Here is a 16,002-nt window from a genome sequence, read left to right on the forward strand (position 1 = left end):
CAATTTTTTTCAGTTTATTGTTATTGGGTTTTTTTGCAATCCATACTGATACACACACACACACACACACAAACACACACACAATGTTGCCTGGCAACTGCTTTTAAATTTACCTTTTACATCTCCTGGTTGGAAAATACTACAATGCTAAGTTACTGGAACAAAACAATCCTTCAAAGTAGGAAATACACATAAGCACTGGACAACATAGACATTTAAACCCATTTTAATAGGAATATATGCTTTGTTTCACCTATAGTGTGTGTGTGTGTCTTACATATATAGGGCCCTTGGGTCTTCATGGGAGCTGGAGCTTCTGAAGTCTCCAGCTGTTAGATGTCTTCCTCTTGCTGCCATTTTATCCGTGTCCCTGTAAATTTTGCACTTGCTTACATTCTCAAAGCATGGAAGAAACCACACAGAAAATGCATTGCAAAACCAGAGAAGCTGCCTGATTTGCTGCAAAAGCAAATAATTTGAGAACTCCCACTCAAATGTCTCAGATCAGCGATGGCTCATTTTTCTTAATTTCCATCTGTAATGGCCACAGATGTCTCTGACTGACAGTGAAGGAGAAGGAGAAGGAGAATTCATCTAGATGATCTGCCGCTGAGGTACCTCTTTGGCTCTCCCCAGGACAAGAAAAAGAGAAGAGTGAAAGAAAGGTGTATAATGATTGTTTTGTTTTGTTTTGTCTTCTGTAACCTTTACATTGTCTTCTCTGAGCTGTGATACATTCAGCTTGGCAGTGAGGAGGACTTCATCTCAATAAATCTGAACTGGGATTGAACCAGAGGTGTCTGGTGCCCATTGAGACTGATTGGGCAAGAGACAGGGACACCAACAGTGGGTGGAGACAAAGCCAATGACAGGTTGGATGTAAGAAGGCAGACAGGTGGTGACTGGCTGAGGGTAGACCAATTGATGGAGCAATGTCCCATTCCTCCTGATAGACTAGCCTTTGCTGGATTGAAATCTATTGATTATGCAACATGGAGGTGAAGATGGACAATGCATTGTGGAAGTCACTGGTAATGTTAAAAACAACAGACACATACACTAGTTAGGTGTTTCTGTGACAAGGCTCAATTTGAAGTTGAGTCTCCTGAAATTAGTTGTTTTTTTAAAGAATGTATTTATTTGAAAAAAATCAGGGGAAGAATGCTTCAATTCATTCATTAGCATAATAATAAAAAATAAACAATTCATGTTATAAGTATTTCAGAAAGTGCTACAAATAGCATCATTTATGTAGGAACTGCTCTTTGAAAACCAGAGTAATGCCAGTTGTAATATTGTTGAAGTTTTCCATTCATTGTCTGGTTAAATTGCCTCCAAAACAACTTTGGTATTTCAATAACATGTAATAGAAAATGAAATGGGTTGTCTTAGGGGCTAGGAGGTGCACACTAGATGACTCCTGAAAGATTTCCCCAGGGCCATGACTTTCCATTAGAAGTGTGCTACCACAAAGTAAACAGGAGTGGGCAAATCAGTCCATTTCAATTTCCAGATTTTTTCCCTGTCTTAAGTTCAGTTCTTCAAATGTCTATATCAGTTTGAGAATTACTTTTAAAAAAAAAATGAAAATTCCTCCGTGTTTTAACATGACTAGCTGCTAATACACACATTTCTTCTATGCAGTTTCCACTAAAATACACATTTTTTGTATAGCATTTTCCCACAACATAAAGCATTTTCTATGCTGTTTTCAGTTTAGGCATAGTTGCCTTTAAAGGCAAACTGAACTTAATGTCTTCCCCATTTTTGTTCTCAGGTGAGGAGGACCTCAGAGGAAGGCCTCAGCAGCCCACAAGAAAAACTTTGGGTTCTTCTAACCCACAACAGAATGGCTCAACTGAACAATAATATGTAGGGATGCTGTGGCTCAGAAGTAGAGCATCTACTTTACATGCAGAAGGTCCTGGGTTTCTCCAGGAACTTCTGTGAGAGAGCCTCACCTGGAACTCAGTACTCAGAGGGACCAATGACTCAGTATAAGGCAGCTTCCTATGTTCAATGGAGGAATGTACAGAAAGAAGCATTCCCAGAGCAAAGTAAAGGGATATTTCTCTCTCTCTGTGTCAATGTTGTTAATATGTTGGAAGTTACCTAAAGGCAGTGGGAGGAGCTGGAACCAGTAATGGGTGGCATGAAAGCATGGTACTTCTTTCTTACTACTGAGTGGACCAGCTGCCAGACTTACGGGTTCAGGCCATGCAAATTCTAGCTGGACCACAGAATTCTGCATGAGCTGCAATGGCAGATGATAAATTAAGAGCATGTAAAGCATGTAGCAGGGGATACATTAAGAACAGGCCTCCAATCCTCTTTCCAGTTGCTTCAGCAATGAAAGGAGATGGGCAAAGGCCAATTATTCCAGGAGAAGCTGAGCTTGAATGATGAACAGGAGAAAGTGGGGGGGGGGGGGATCAAAGCAAAGGAAGATGCAGGCTCAAATTAATACCTAATAGTGGTTGTTCTAATCTCTTGAAAGCTGTCACTGGAATGCTGCCGCCAAGCTAGATTTTAAATTAAACCTCTTTAAGTGGCTCACTCTCTTTGTCTAGTGAAACATTATTAGTTTCTGTCACCTGGTGACTCTAGTTCCTTCTTCGTGTAAAACTAGTGGGGGGTGTATGACCTTTTCAATTCAGCCCTGGCTGACTTCCTACTTACGCTGCAGTAATTTCTCAGCATCTCAATCAAACCAAGGTAGTTGTGTCTCCTTGCAAAATAGTTGCACGCAGCCTAGAAAGGGGAGGGGAGGGGGAAGCAGAGAAAGACATATAAAGTCATAGGGACGGAGGAGAAATTTGTTCAGTCTGCATTTTAAGGAGCACCAACCTAATTCACCAGTCCTGAACTTCTGTTCTGATTGGAATGTGGCAGTCAGTCAGACCACACAATCCCCCACATTTTGCATTGCAGTTTCGGTTCAAAATGTGTGTTTTATGGGGAAATGTGTACAATCAAGTGTATTTTGGGGGAGGGGTATATGCAAAATGTGTGTGCCCGTGCACAATTGTTGTACAATTTTTCTGAGGGGTTGGGGATTTTTGCTTTTGTTTAAATCTGAAAAAGGTAAAGAATAAAGATTGGATGGGGCAGATTGTGTGCATGTGAAACTGACACAGGAAACTGAGTTTGCTGGTATGAGTTGCATGTCTTATTGTTCTTCAGGATTCAGGGTCTTTCTCATATTCAAAATTCAGCATCCTTCTCAAAGTCTCTAGAGATTAAATATTCCCAAAGAGTAGAAAGGATACCTCATGTCTTTAGCATATATGCATATAAATTTGTTGTTGTTGTTTAGTCGTTTAGTCGTGTCCAACTCTTCGTGACCCCATGGACCAGAGAACGCCAGGCACCTCTGTCCTCCACTGCCTCCTGCAGTTTGGTTAAACTCATGCTGGTAACCTCGAAAACACTATCCAACCATCTCGTCCTCTGTCGCCCCCTTCTCCTTGTGCCCTCCATCTTTCCCAACATCAGGGTCTTCTCCAGGGAGTCTTCTCTTCTCATGAGGTGGCAAAAGTACTGGAGCCTCAGCTTCACAATCTGTCCTTCCAGTGAGCACTCAGGGTTGATTTCCTTTAGTATGGAGAGGTTTGATCTTCTTGCAGTCCATGGGACTCTCAAGAGTCTCCTCCAGCACCATAATTCAAAAGCATCAATTCTTCGGCGATCAGCCTTCTTTATGGTCCAGCTCTCACTTCCATACATCACCACTGGGAAAACCATAGCTTTAACTATACGAACCTTTGTTGGCAAGGTGATGTCTCTACTTCTCAAGATGCTGTCTAGGCCTGTCATTGCCCTTCTCCCAAGAAGCAGGCGTCTTTTAATTTCGTGGCTGCTGTCACCATCTGCAGTGATCATTGAGCCCAAGAAAGTAAAATCTCTCACTACCTCCATTTCTTCCCCTTCTATTTGCCAGGAGGTGATGGGACCAGTGGCCATGATCTTCGTTTTTTTGATGTTGAGCTTCAGACCATATTTTGCGCTCTCCTCTTTCACCCTCATTAAAAGGTTCTTTAATTCCTCCTCACTTTCTGCCATCAAGGTTGTGTCATCTGCATATCTGAGGTTGTTGATATTTCTTCCGGCAATCTTAATTCCAGCTAGGGATTCATCCAGCCCAGCCTTTCGCATGATGAATTCTGCATATAAGTTAAATAAGCAGGGAGACAATATACAGCCTTGTTGTACTCCTTTCCCAATTTTGAACCAATCAGTTGTACCATATCCAGTTCTAACTGTAGCTTCTTGTCCCACATACAGATTTCTCAGGAGACAGATGAGGTGATCTGGCACTCCCATTTCTTTAAGAACTTGCCATAGTTTGCCGTGGTCGACACAGTCAAAGGCTTTTGCATAGTCAATGAAGCAGAAGTAGATGTCTTTCTGGAACTCTCTAGCTTTCTCCATAATCCAGCGCATGTTTGCAATTTGGTCTCTGGTTCCTCTGCCTCTTCTAAATCCAGCTTGCACTTCTGGGAGTTCTCGGTCCACATACTGCTTGAGCCTTCCTTGTAGAATTTTAAGCATAACCTTGCTAGCGTGTGAAATGAGTGCAATTGTGCGGTAGCTGGAGCATTCTTTGGCACTGCCCTTCTTTGGGATTGGGATGTAGACTGATCTTCTCCAATCTTCTGGCCACTGCTGAGTTTTCCAAACTTGCTGGCATATTGAGTGTAGCACCTTAACAGCATCATCTTTTAAAATTTTAAATAGTTCAACTGGAATACTATCAATTCCACTGGCCTTGTTATTTGCAGTGCTTTCTAATGCCCATTTGACTTCACTTTCCAGGATGTCTGGCTCAAGGTCAGCAACCACACTACCTGGGGTATACGGGACATCCATTTCTTTCTGGTATAATTCCTCTGTGTATTCTTGCCACCTCTTCTTGATGTCTTCTGCTTCTGTTAGGTCCTTTCCACTTTTGTCCTTTATTATGGAAATCTTTGTACGAAATGTTCCTTTCATATCTCCAATTTTCTTGAACAGATCTCTGGTTCTTCCCATTCTATTGCTTTCCTCTATTTCTTTGCATTGCTCGTTTAAGAAGGTCTTCTTGTTTCTCCTTGCTATTCTTTGGAAATCTGCATTCAATTTCCTGTATCTTTCACCTTCTCCCTCACATTTTGCTTGCCTTCTCTCCCCCGCTATTTGTAAGGCCTCACTGGACAGCCACTTTGCTTTCTTACATTTCCTTTTCATTGGGATGGTTTTCGTTGCTGCCTCCTGTATAATGTTACGAGCCTCCATCCATAGTTCTTCAGGCACTCCGTCCACCAAATCTAAATCCTTAAACCTGTTCCTCACTTCCACTGTGTATTCATAAGGGATTTGACTTAGATTGTATCTTACCGGCCCAGTGGTTTTTCCTACTTTCTTCAGTTTAAGCTTGAATTTTGCTATAAGAAGCTGATGATCTGAGCCACAGTCAGCTCCAGGTCTTGTCTTTGCTGACTGTATAGAGCTTCTCCATCTTTGGCTGCAGAGAATATAATCAATCTGATTTCGATGCTGCCCATCTGGTGATGTCCATGTGTAGAGTCGTCTCTTGTGTTGTTGGAAAAGCATGTTTGTGATGACCAGCTTGTTCTCTTGACAGAACTCTATTAGCCTTTGCCCTGCTTCATTTTGATCTCCAAGGCCAAACTTGCCAGTTGTTCCTTTTATCTCTTGACTCCCTACTTTAGCATTCCAATCCTATGAGAAGAACATCCTTCTTTGGTGTCACTTCTATAAGGTGTTGTAAGTCTTCATAGAATTGGTCAATTTCAGTTTCTTCATCACCAGTAGTTGGTGCATAAACTTGGATTACTGTGATGTTAAAAGGTCTGCCTTGGATTCATATCGAGATCATTCTATCATTTTTGAGATTGCATCCCAGTACAGCCTTCGCCACTCTTTTGTTGACTATGAGGACCACTCCATTTCTTTTACGGGTTTCTTGCCCACAGTAGTAGATATGATGGTCATCCGAACTGAATTCACCCATTCCCGTCCATTTTAGTTCACTGATGCCCAGGATGTCAATATTTATTCTTGCCATCTCATTTTTGACCACCTCCAACTTACCCAGATTCATGGTTCTTACATTCCAGGTTCCTATGCAATATTTTTCTTTACAGCATTGGACTTTCCTTTCGCTTCCATGCATATCCGCAACTGAGCGTCCTTTCGGCTTTGGCCCAGTCGCTTCATCAGCTCTGGATCTACTTGTACTTGCCCTCTGCTCTTCCCCAGTAGCATGTTGGACGCCTTCCGACCTGAGGGGCTCATCTTCCAGCGTCATATCTTTTATATGCTTGTTGTCTTTGTCCATGGAGTTTTCTTGGCAGGGATACTGGAGTGGCTTGCCGGTTCCTCCTCCAGGTGGATCACGTTTGGTCAAAACTCTCCACTATGACCTGTTCATCTTGGGTGCCCTGCTCGGCATAGTTCATAGCTTCTCTGAGTTCTTCAAGCCCCTTCGCCACGGCAAGGCAGTGATCCATGAAGGGGATGCATATAAATACATACACATAATCACTGATCTAGAATAAACACACTTTAGTTTTTCCATGACTATGGTGTGTGTGTGTGTGATGATTGAGCTACACCACTGGGTTCTTAACAGCAGTGTTAGTGCCCCAGGGGTGGCTCCAGTTGCATTTATGCTTCAGCTGGGGGATGGGTGAATTAGGGAGCTGCCTTATACTGAGATAGACCATTGTTCCATACAGCTGAGTCTTGTCTGCTCTCAATGGTAGCAGCTCTCTGGGGTTTCAGGCAGAGGACATTCCTAGCCCTACCAAGAGATGTCAGGGATTGAACCTAGTGCTTTTTGTATGTGAATCAGATACCCTAGCATTGGAATGGGAGAGGTATACTCACCTCATCACCAATGCAGCAGCATCCTTGATAAGTCAGTGATCAGCTGGGCACAACAGAGCTGCCTTGGCAAGGCCTGGTAGTTCCACGGGTCACAGCAGCACAAAGCAGCAAAAGGAGGGTGAAGAGGTTGTAGCCTACTTCAGTGACATCATCCTCTACACTTGTACAGGTCCAAGGTGAGTCCTCTCCTTGCTTGGGTTGTGGAGACTATTGAAAGGTGCTTGGAAACCTCTGGGGGGTAAAGGTACCATTCTTGAGACAAGAACCAGCTTCCAAAACCCTGCTCTTTATCGTTCACCACCTCTCCACAACCACTGTCTTCACACATACACCCAAAGTGAGCTGATAAGTAGGAACTGTTACTTTGTTTCCTTACCCAAATATTATTTATGATTCATTTACTTTATTTATTATAGTCATATCCCACCCTTTCTCCGAAAGGATCCCAGGGTTGCAAACAGCAAGAAAATAATAATAATAATAATAATAATAATAATAATAATAATAATAATAATACAGATGCAGATGGGTCGCTGGGTTAGGAAGAGAGACAAAGATCATTGCAAGTTCTCACCTCTCCTTCCTTAATTCCTGTTAATTAAGAGGTAGCACCGAAAACCAGAGAATCATAGAATTAGGGATGAGGCAGAAATCCTAATTTGCATGTCCTGAAACAACTAGTATAGCTACTCCTCAAAATCCACACTTCTCTGAATGGTGTGATGCAGTTCTCTACATGTGTACAAAAATGCATAGATTATGAGGAAAGTGTGCATCAAAATGCATGTATTAGTGAACATAAAAATTACTTGCAGAAAAATGCATATTAAGCAAAACTGCATGAAAAAATGTGTATATCAGGAGAAAAGTGCACCAAAATGCTGGTGAATGTTCAACACTTTCTGGGGTCCAACTTAGAAATGACTAGCAGTCAATGTGTTTTTATCATTCTCTTCGCTTTCATTTGGTGTGAACCCATCAAACAAAATTAGGATCGCAACAGCTGTTAGCCTCACCTGGAAAAATCACTGCTGTATTTTATTTTCTGTAACGGCTATCTCCTTATCTGCTTTATCTTGAATCTGATTGAATAAAGTCATCCAGATGAGAAGACTGGGAGGTGACTAAGCATCTGACTTGCCCAGATCAGTTTTACTCACCACTTAAACCGCTCACCTATGCTATGAGTTTTTTACAGAGTGGCAGTGGGAAATATACCAATTTGGCTCCTCATCCAAGCATCCCAGAGACTTTGCTAAGAGTGCTTCCCTGCTCCCTGATTAATTTCTGTAGTGCTTGTCCCTCCTGCTTGGGGAGTAATAAATGAGGTGGTGGAAGCAGTGACTATTTTATTAAGCACACTTCCCCCCGCCCACCCCCTGTAAGCATCTCTCAGTTTGTTACAGAAAACATGAAGGCATATTTAGTGATCTTGGGAATTTCAGCTATAACTGGGATAGGCTTAGGCATGCAAAATTGGTGTGGGGAGGGGGTGACCATCAACTATCAGCTTGGCCTCGATAGTCCAGGTGGGTAGTCCAGTTGGCTGATAATGCCAAGATTGCAGGTTTAAACCCCATATGGAATGGCTGCATATTCCTGCATTGCAGGGGGTTGGACTTGATGATCCTGAAGGTCCCTTCCAATTCTGCAAACCTATGAGTCGATGATGGTTTAAAATAAGGGTGGTCCTCCATCTATTGCTTGACTTTGACTCCAATCACCTCTACCCATTAGCCATGCTGACTGAGGGCACTGGAACCCAACAAGATCTAAAGATGGGTGTGTAGAGCCATTTCCACCAGCTCAGTTGGTACAGCAGTAGACTCATACTCAGAGTTGTGGGTTCAAGGCAAAATATTCCTGCAATGCAGGGGGTTGGTCTAAATAACCCTTGCAGCCCCTTCCATCTCTATGATTCTATTATTCTGTGATTCTGTTCTTATAAAATGCAATTCTTTAAATGCATTTTTAAAATTAAAACAGTCATTATGTGATGGGGAATTTTTTTGTCTCAATGAGCCATTGTTCTAAGCAGGATGCAACAGCCATTGATTGCACCCTGGTGGTTATGGCACTGTAGCTTTCAGCTGAATATTCACTTTTTTTCTCCAGTTATAATCTTGTCCATCTACAGTAGCTAACTGTCTGGGTAGGAGAATGAGTGAAAAGTGCCTTGGAGGTGATAGTGTCATGATTTATGGAGTTGACAGATGGAAAAAGCAATACAGTTGGAGGGCGGGGGAATCAAATGCCTCATTTGCTAAACATTAGATTAGAGTCATCAGGAGTAATGGAGGTGAATGCAGTTTGGTCAAGGGCTTGCTCCTCGCTGCATGATGAGTGTCTCTTGGAAATGGCTCTCATGCTATGTAGCATGACAGCATATTTTAGCCAGAGCACAATAAGGAAATGCTACAGACTTGAGGAACCACACGCAGCCAACTGTGTAAAGCTCATTCCTCAGCAGATGAAAACGGAACATTTGCCAACGCGATATGGAATGAATATCATATTGTGTGTTTGGACAGTCAACAAAATGATCATTTTAATATTTATAATAACTCAAAGCCTGCCTGAGCAGGAGCCAGAAAAGTAGCCACAGGCTGTTGGTATGAGCATGTAGATGTCAGATTCACATATTTAGAGCTGGCTTGACCTGGTGGACAGCTTGGAGCTTTGCCTTGGGCCACTTCTGTTGCTGCTTCTCTTCCACTCTGCAGTGTGGGAGGGGGTGCTTACAGAGCTGGAGGGGAGGAAAGATTTATCAGCAGAGCATTGTCTATGGCACTCCAAGGAAGCACTTGTATGTTTTCTTCATCATCTTCCTCTACACAGAATGTGTACGTTTTCTTTGTGGAACAAAGTTTCTTTTCTGATATATTAAAGTCATCAAAATGTTTGTATGTCTCTCTCTCTCTCACTCTCTCTCTCTCTCTCTGTGTGTGTGTGTGTGTGTGTAAGAGAGAGAGGGAGGGAGGGAGATTAGGAGATGTAATCTTAATAATTCTTCTTATAGAATACATTTATTTCTCACGCCACAGAGTGCTTTTTTTTAAGGGAAAAAGTGCCAGTACTCACCATGAAGTTGTTACAGTGAGTACCACACTTTTAACATTTGAAGAAAAAAAAGATACCAGTACTGTGTATCTTTGAATAACCCCAGAAAAAAGCACTGACTACAGCTGTTCCACACAATTCTTTTCACACATCAGTTGCATCACTACACCACACTGACTATCATAAGGTTACTAACCTTGCTTATACTGTACATTTTTTCAGCTCATCTCACCTTTCCAATTCTGAATGTGATGTGTTGATATCAATATAATGACAATATTAGTTTCAACTTGCAATATTCTACCATTCTGACACAGGTGAAAAATATAGCCCCCCCCCCTTTGTTGTTGTTTAGTCATTTAGTTGTGTCCGACTCTTCATGACCCTACGGACCAGAGCATGCCAGGCACTTTTGTCTTCCACTGCCTCCCACAGTTTGGTCAAACTCATGTTAGTAGCTCCCTCCCCACTAACACCATGCAATAGACATCTGTTGTTGGTATCTTAGATCACTCTAGGAGCTCCCAATCCATGTGGACAGTACTGAACAAGATGAACCAATGGCTTGACTTATTTGTAAGGCAGTTTCAAATACATTCCTACATGTTCCTAGAAACCATTTCTATACCATTCAACTACAATATATAGCAGGGGGTGCCCAGCAATGCAATTGAATTTTTAGATTCCCCCCCCCCACACACACACAAATGTCATTTTTAAATGGATAGTGTAATTTGTATGCTTGTATTTGATTTATATACCACCCAAGTCATGCCAAAGTGATGTTTTGGTCTGCTGTCAGCCAAACAATGGCAAAGTATGCCACCCCCACCTCAGAATCCTTCTGGCAAGTTTGGTGATGATATATTAAGCCAAAGCTATGCCCCGCCCCCTGACCCCAAAAAGAGGGTCACAAAAAGTCATGTTTCAGTCTTCTATTTTGATTCAAAAAATGGCGCCTGCCAAGTTTGGCTATGTTATCTTGAGAGGTGGCAGAATATATAGAGAACAAGCAAACAAATGGACAAACTACTTTCCAAAATATGTAGTAGGTTCTCAACAGCATCATTGGGATCTTGTATGCATAGCATCATTTAATCCATTGCACCTCCTGGTAGGACTAAGAGAGATTCCTACATGACACTCTGGAAACTGCTGCTACTCAGAGTAGACAATAATGAGAGAAATGGACCATGTCTGACTCAGTATGAGGCAGCTGCCTAGGTTCCTGTCAGATGTGTTGGACTATAGCTCAGTGGCTGAGTATCTGCTTTGCATGTGGATTCAACCCCTAGGTTCAATCCCAAGCATCTCTAAGTAGGGCTGAGAGAGGCTTCCCATCTGATACTCAGTCGGTGTAGTCAGTGCTGAGCTACATGGGCCAATGCTATTGACTGAGTATAAGACAGCTTCCTAAGTTTTTATTAGTTTATTTTTGGCAACCTTACAACAGTGTCATGGATTATGCAGGTCAGATCCTTAATCCTCCCATGGCTGGACTGTGGATAGCAGTCTTTGACAAATCCCAGATCAGCCCAGGATACACAGCCCTATTTGTCCAGAAGGATCTAATCATCAGCTTGAGTGTATAGAGGCAGTCCAGGGCTTGGAAGTCTTTCACTGAGAAAATGACCTGCAGTTCACTGCTTTGCCGCATGGGGAAGTAGCACACAGGAACTCTGGGTGATAATCATATATCTGAGTTACAAATTCCTTTCAGAGCCATCCTTGCCTTATGCAACTTGTGGTGAAGTATTTTCATATCACAGCATATTTCCCTGCTAGATTTTCAGCGAAAACTTTGAACCGATATATATATTGCACTCTGCCCTACTATTTATTCAGCAGAGTGAGGAAGGTACCTCAAGAAGTGGATTTTAGTTGCTGTGAAATGACACGTGTGTGTGTGTTTCTACTGCCAAAGAGAAGGAAAGGTTCTTGTGGGATTTTTCGTCTGAAGCATTGAAATAATTATTTGCTATGTATTTGAGTGTGTGCAAATGGAAACAGGTCACCATTTTCTGCTTCATCTCAGGCAGCAAAACATCTTGGGCTGGACCTGGACCTTTGGAGCTTTCACCAATCAGAAATGCTTGTAAGAGGCTAATTGAAAGCTCATTAAGCCTGGTGTGCTTTGAAACCTGTGCCCTTCTGCACTCTGTAAAGTTCAAGCATGCAAGTGAACTGGCAGGTAGGTAACTGCATGCCTTCTGCAGGACTGTGAGATTAGCCATCTGTCATTTCATGCTTGCCAAATGCCAGCTGCAGGAGCAGACTTGGGTTCAAAGCCCTTATCATTGCCCTGCTGTCACGAATGCTGCTGCTTCCACAATTCAGGTCCAGTGTCAAGACCCCGGCATTAACCATAAATGCAAGCAATAAACTCTAGGCCATTTCAGGAGAGATATTATTTCTGTTTGCTATGTTTTTGGTATACTTATGTTGGGTGCCCGGTAAGGTCAAGATTCTTTGTGCTTTTGCTCAGTTTCACATGGTTGAAATTGAGTCACTACTCTGCTTGTTATTTTCAATTCAAGAAAGAAACTCCCATGAAGACAGAGTTAATACAACATGGATACTTTGAGGTACTGTGATTGCTCCTGAGCATATAGGAGTCTCCATTTGCCCTACAGACAAAGGGTGACACATATGGTTATCCTTATCTATTTATATCAGTGGGTGGTATCCAACTTACTCATTTTGTCAGTGCAAGGATATATGTTTTCACAAAGCTACACCCCCTCTGCTGTCCCTAAATCTATTATGGGGTTTCACCAATCCTCCAGAGCAGATTTGGTGATGGTGTGGGATGTGGAGAGGAAGGATTCAGTTGACTATTTAAATAATTCTTCAGTAGGCCTGCAGGACAGAAGTGATCCAATGAACATTTTGGATTGAGGTGCAGAGGTGGTGTCATTCTTAGAGAGCTTCAAAAATTAGAGGGGCCCCCTCCCCCATTGTGATTGTGTTGCTCACCATGCCATGTGCCTTCGAAGTGGTTTGCTCTGAGGCTTTTAGGGATGCGAGAAGCATTACACATTACAGCACAACATTGTTGTGCAAGAGAAAGAATAAGCAGATTGCTAGTAACTGCGTTACATAATAGATAATGTGAACTGTGATCTGGGCAACTGTTGCATAGGATTCCTCTGTTGCACAGTGTTAAAACTCACCCATCTGCTAGCGCAAGAACCCTCGTGCTAGCAGACAGAGAACATGGGATGAAGCCAAATATTTCTCCCCAGTTATCTCTTTGCACTTCAGAGAAAAGGAATGTATCTCAGTGGTAGACAATCTGCCTGGAGAAGGTTCCAGATTTCATTGCCCAGCATTTCCAGGTAGGGCTGGTAGAAACCCTTCTCTGAAACCCTTGAGAGCTTCTGCCAGTTAGTGTATGCAATACTGAGCTAGATTGACTGATGTTCTGACTTAGTTAGAAAGCAGCAATTTGTGTTCCTTCCTGTGGTCTAGATGACACACTTCAAGCCAGGACCTCAAAGGAAAAAGCACTTGCAAAGGAAAGAGTATGCTGATGGCGTAGGAGGTAAAGTGGTGGATTGTGGTTGTTGGCAGCTTCAATTCAATACGGACACACATCCTGGTGCTTTATCCCCAATGAAATTAGATTGCTCCTTGATATATAGGGCAAGTGCTGTTATCTGTCTTGGTGGAGAATTCTTTTAGACCTCAAGAGAAGCAAAAATGAAAAAAGCAGCCCTCATATTGCAATTTATAAACTAATGACTTACAAGCAAGATTGTGACAAATCACTGGGATGACTCACAGCCCCATAATTGTAGGAATGCCTCTCTCATTCCTTTCCCACTCACTCTAATGCCACTGTTTTGGAGCAAGTATTTCAAAGCTTGCAGCAGTGACATTATTTGCCGAATTAGTGTGACACACTCCAAGTATGGAGGGTCTCTCCACCCAAGGATTGCCAACCTCTCATATTTAATAGAGTTCAGAAGATAAACCACTTCACCGTTTCTCTCTCTCTCTCTCTCTCTCTCTCTCTCTCTCTCTCTCTCTCTCTCATTGCAGGACCTTCGAAAAAGGTATTAGGTCAGAAAAGGTGCTTTGAGAAATGCCTGTCTAACAATTTCACAAGGAGCTCTCTTTATGCAATGGCTTTTAGTCTTATCACTGTTATAATTCTAGTATAAACTGTGGTGTGGTAACGGGGACTGATCACATTGTCCACACACCCAGAAGGAAGACAGAAGAGACATTGCAGTATTCCATGGATATTCCATCAATGCAATGGTTTTTTTGCTCGCACAACAGAACATTCTCCTCCCCTAAAACTATTTTAATTGTTCCCTGTACTCTCCAGAACATATGAGGGGCAAGCAGGGAGTGAGGGAGAGTTCTCTTTCACAAGCAGAAACCCTGGCACTAATGGAAAAGTGAATTGGATACCACCCAGAACTTTAATATTAGGCTTTATTTACTCACATAGCATGTGAGAATCTACAGCAAACTACCTAAGGGAAGGCAGATGTAACCTATGTCTAGCACCCTGGGCAAAACCATGGAGATCCATAAACATAAAGTGTGTGACAAGAGGCAAATATTTCTATCTCCCCACACTGGAGAGCAAACAGTGCACAGGACCTGACTGACATATACCCACCCAACATAATACAAGGCCCCAAGAGGACCAGAACAAACAGCCTTATGAGCTGATGCATAATGGAAGGTGTTTGTATAAATGCCTTTCAATGCAGGATACCTACCCCTGGTATTAAATGCCTTTCAACGCATGATACCTACTCACCTGCCTGTGCTAAATGCCAATTTAAATGAACAAATGAGCCAAATGAGCAAGCCAAAATCCACCATAAGACAATCAAATAAGGGGCAGCATGGAGTAGGTAAAAAAGGTGCTCCAAGGGGCTAATTCAGGAACACTCCCCCAAATCCTACTCAGTACCCCCCACCCAAAGCATGAATAACAAAGTCCACATTCTTGAATGGTGGATGGTAAGGATGCTGAACAACAAGAAAGAGGAAGTGATTGGAGGAGCATCACCCTTGCGTGGCGAGTCCCCCCCCCCTCAGGTGGAAATAAAGACACATGACACAATTATTTAAGGTTAATGGGCAAAATATGGCCACAACTTTATTGGTTACAGGTGATGAGCGGTATTGGCTCAGGCATTGGTCCTAACCGACTATCCGGCTTCAGCTCGTCTGCTTGATGTCCGGGAAGGGTTAACCACCAGTAGGGGGAGTCCTGCTGATGCACATCAACTAGGAACTCCCCCGGGGTCACCACTTGGGGGCGTGCCTTGGGCCCTCACCTCCATAGGCTTCGGACAGGGCCATGCCCCCTGGAATCCTTTATTGAACTACCCTTCGATTTAGGGGAAGGTGATGGTGCTTCCTCCCCCCCATCTGCATAACAATACCAATACCAATGCCTAACCGCCAATACCAAGGAAGTTGTGATGATTTGCTATGAGGTAGGTGAAAAACCAAGTGGCTGGTGCCAATTTGCCAAGTGGAAAAAAATCCTACCAGGTCCCTTCAACAGACAACCAACTGAGATCCATAGCAAGGTCAAAGATGAAAACCTTAAAGGGCGGGAGGGTGGGAAACAGGAGCAGCTGGAGGCAGCAAAAGAGGGAGATCCCCGGCTGCACCTGCATTAAATATTAGATAAAAAATAAAGATAGGCCACGCCCCCGCTGCACCTGCATTAAATAAGATAGGCCACGCCCCCAAGCCAGCTGATTGGCTGTCCAGGGAATGATGTGGCCGGGGATTCCCTCTATCACGTGGAGGCTGAGAGTCAGCTACCACACGCGTGGGCGTGAAGCCCACAACCTCACCTCCTTTGAAGGCGGAAGTGGTTTTATAAGGCAAGTACCAGTCTTGGTTTGGCTGGCTCTGACAAGCACCATTCCTCTTGTAAGGGAGATGGAGCAAATTCACTTTGCTAAAGGGACAAGAATTACATTGTTCTAACAAAACACGGAGCAGTTGTGCAGCCTACTTTGTGTATGTTACGGAAGGGGGGGGCATGTCTTCTTCACCTTCTTCTCC

The 16,002-nt window shown here is 43.0% G+C and overlaps 2 long non-coding RNA genes across 2 annotated transcripts in view; both read right to left on the bottom strand.

Moving 5' to 3' along the window:
* The window catches only part of LOC310837041, a 429,589-nt gene that overhangs the window by 69,863 nt on the left and 343,724 nt on the right, over nucleotides 1-16,002 (bottom strand). The window lies entirely within an intron of this gene.
* Nucleotides 3,651-16,002, bottom strand: part of LOC310837037 — a 123,392-nt gene continuing 111,040 nt past the window's right edge. The window contains exon 3 of the long non-coding RNA XR_014560360.1: nucleotides 3,651-3,715. This is a non-coding gene — a long non-coding RNA (uncharacterized lncRNA). The remainder of the gene's footprint in view (nucleotides 3,716-16,002) is intronic.

This window comes from Podarcis gaigeae, assembly GCF_964106915.1.
Source record: "Podarcis gaigeae genome assembly, chromosome: Z".
Taxonomy (NCBI): Eukaryota; Metazoa; Chordata; class Lepidosauria; order Squamata; family Lacertidae; genus Podarcis; species Podarcis gaigeae.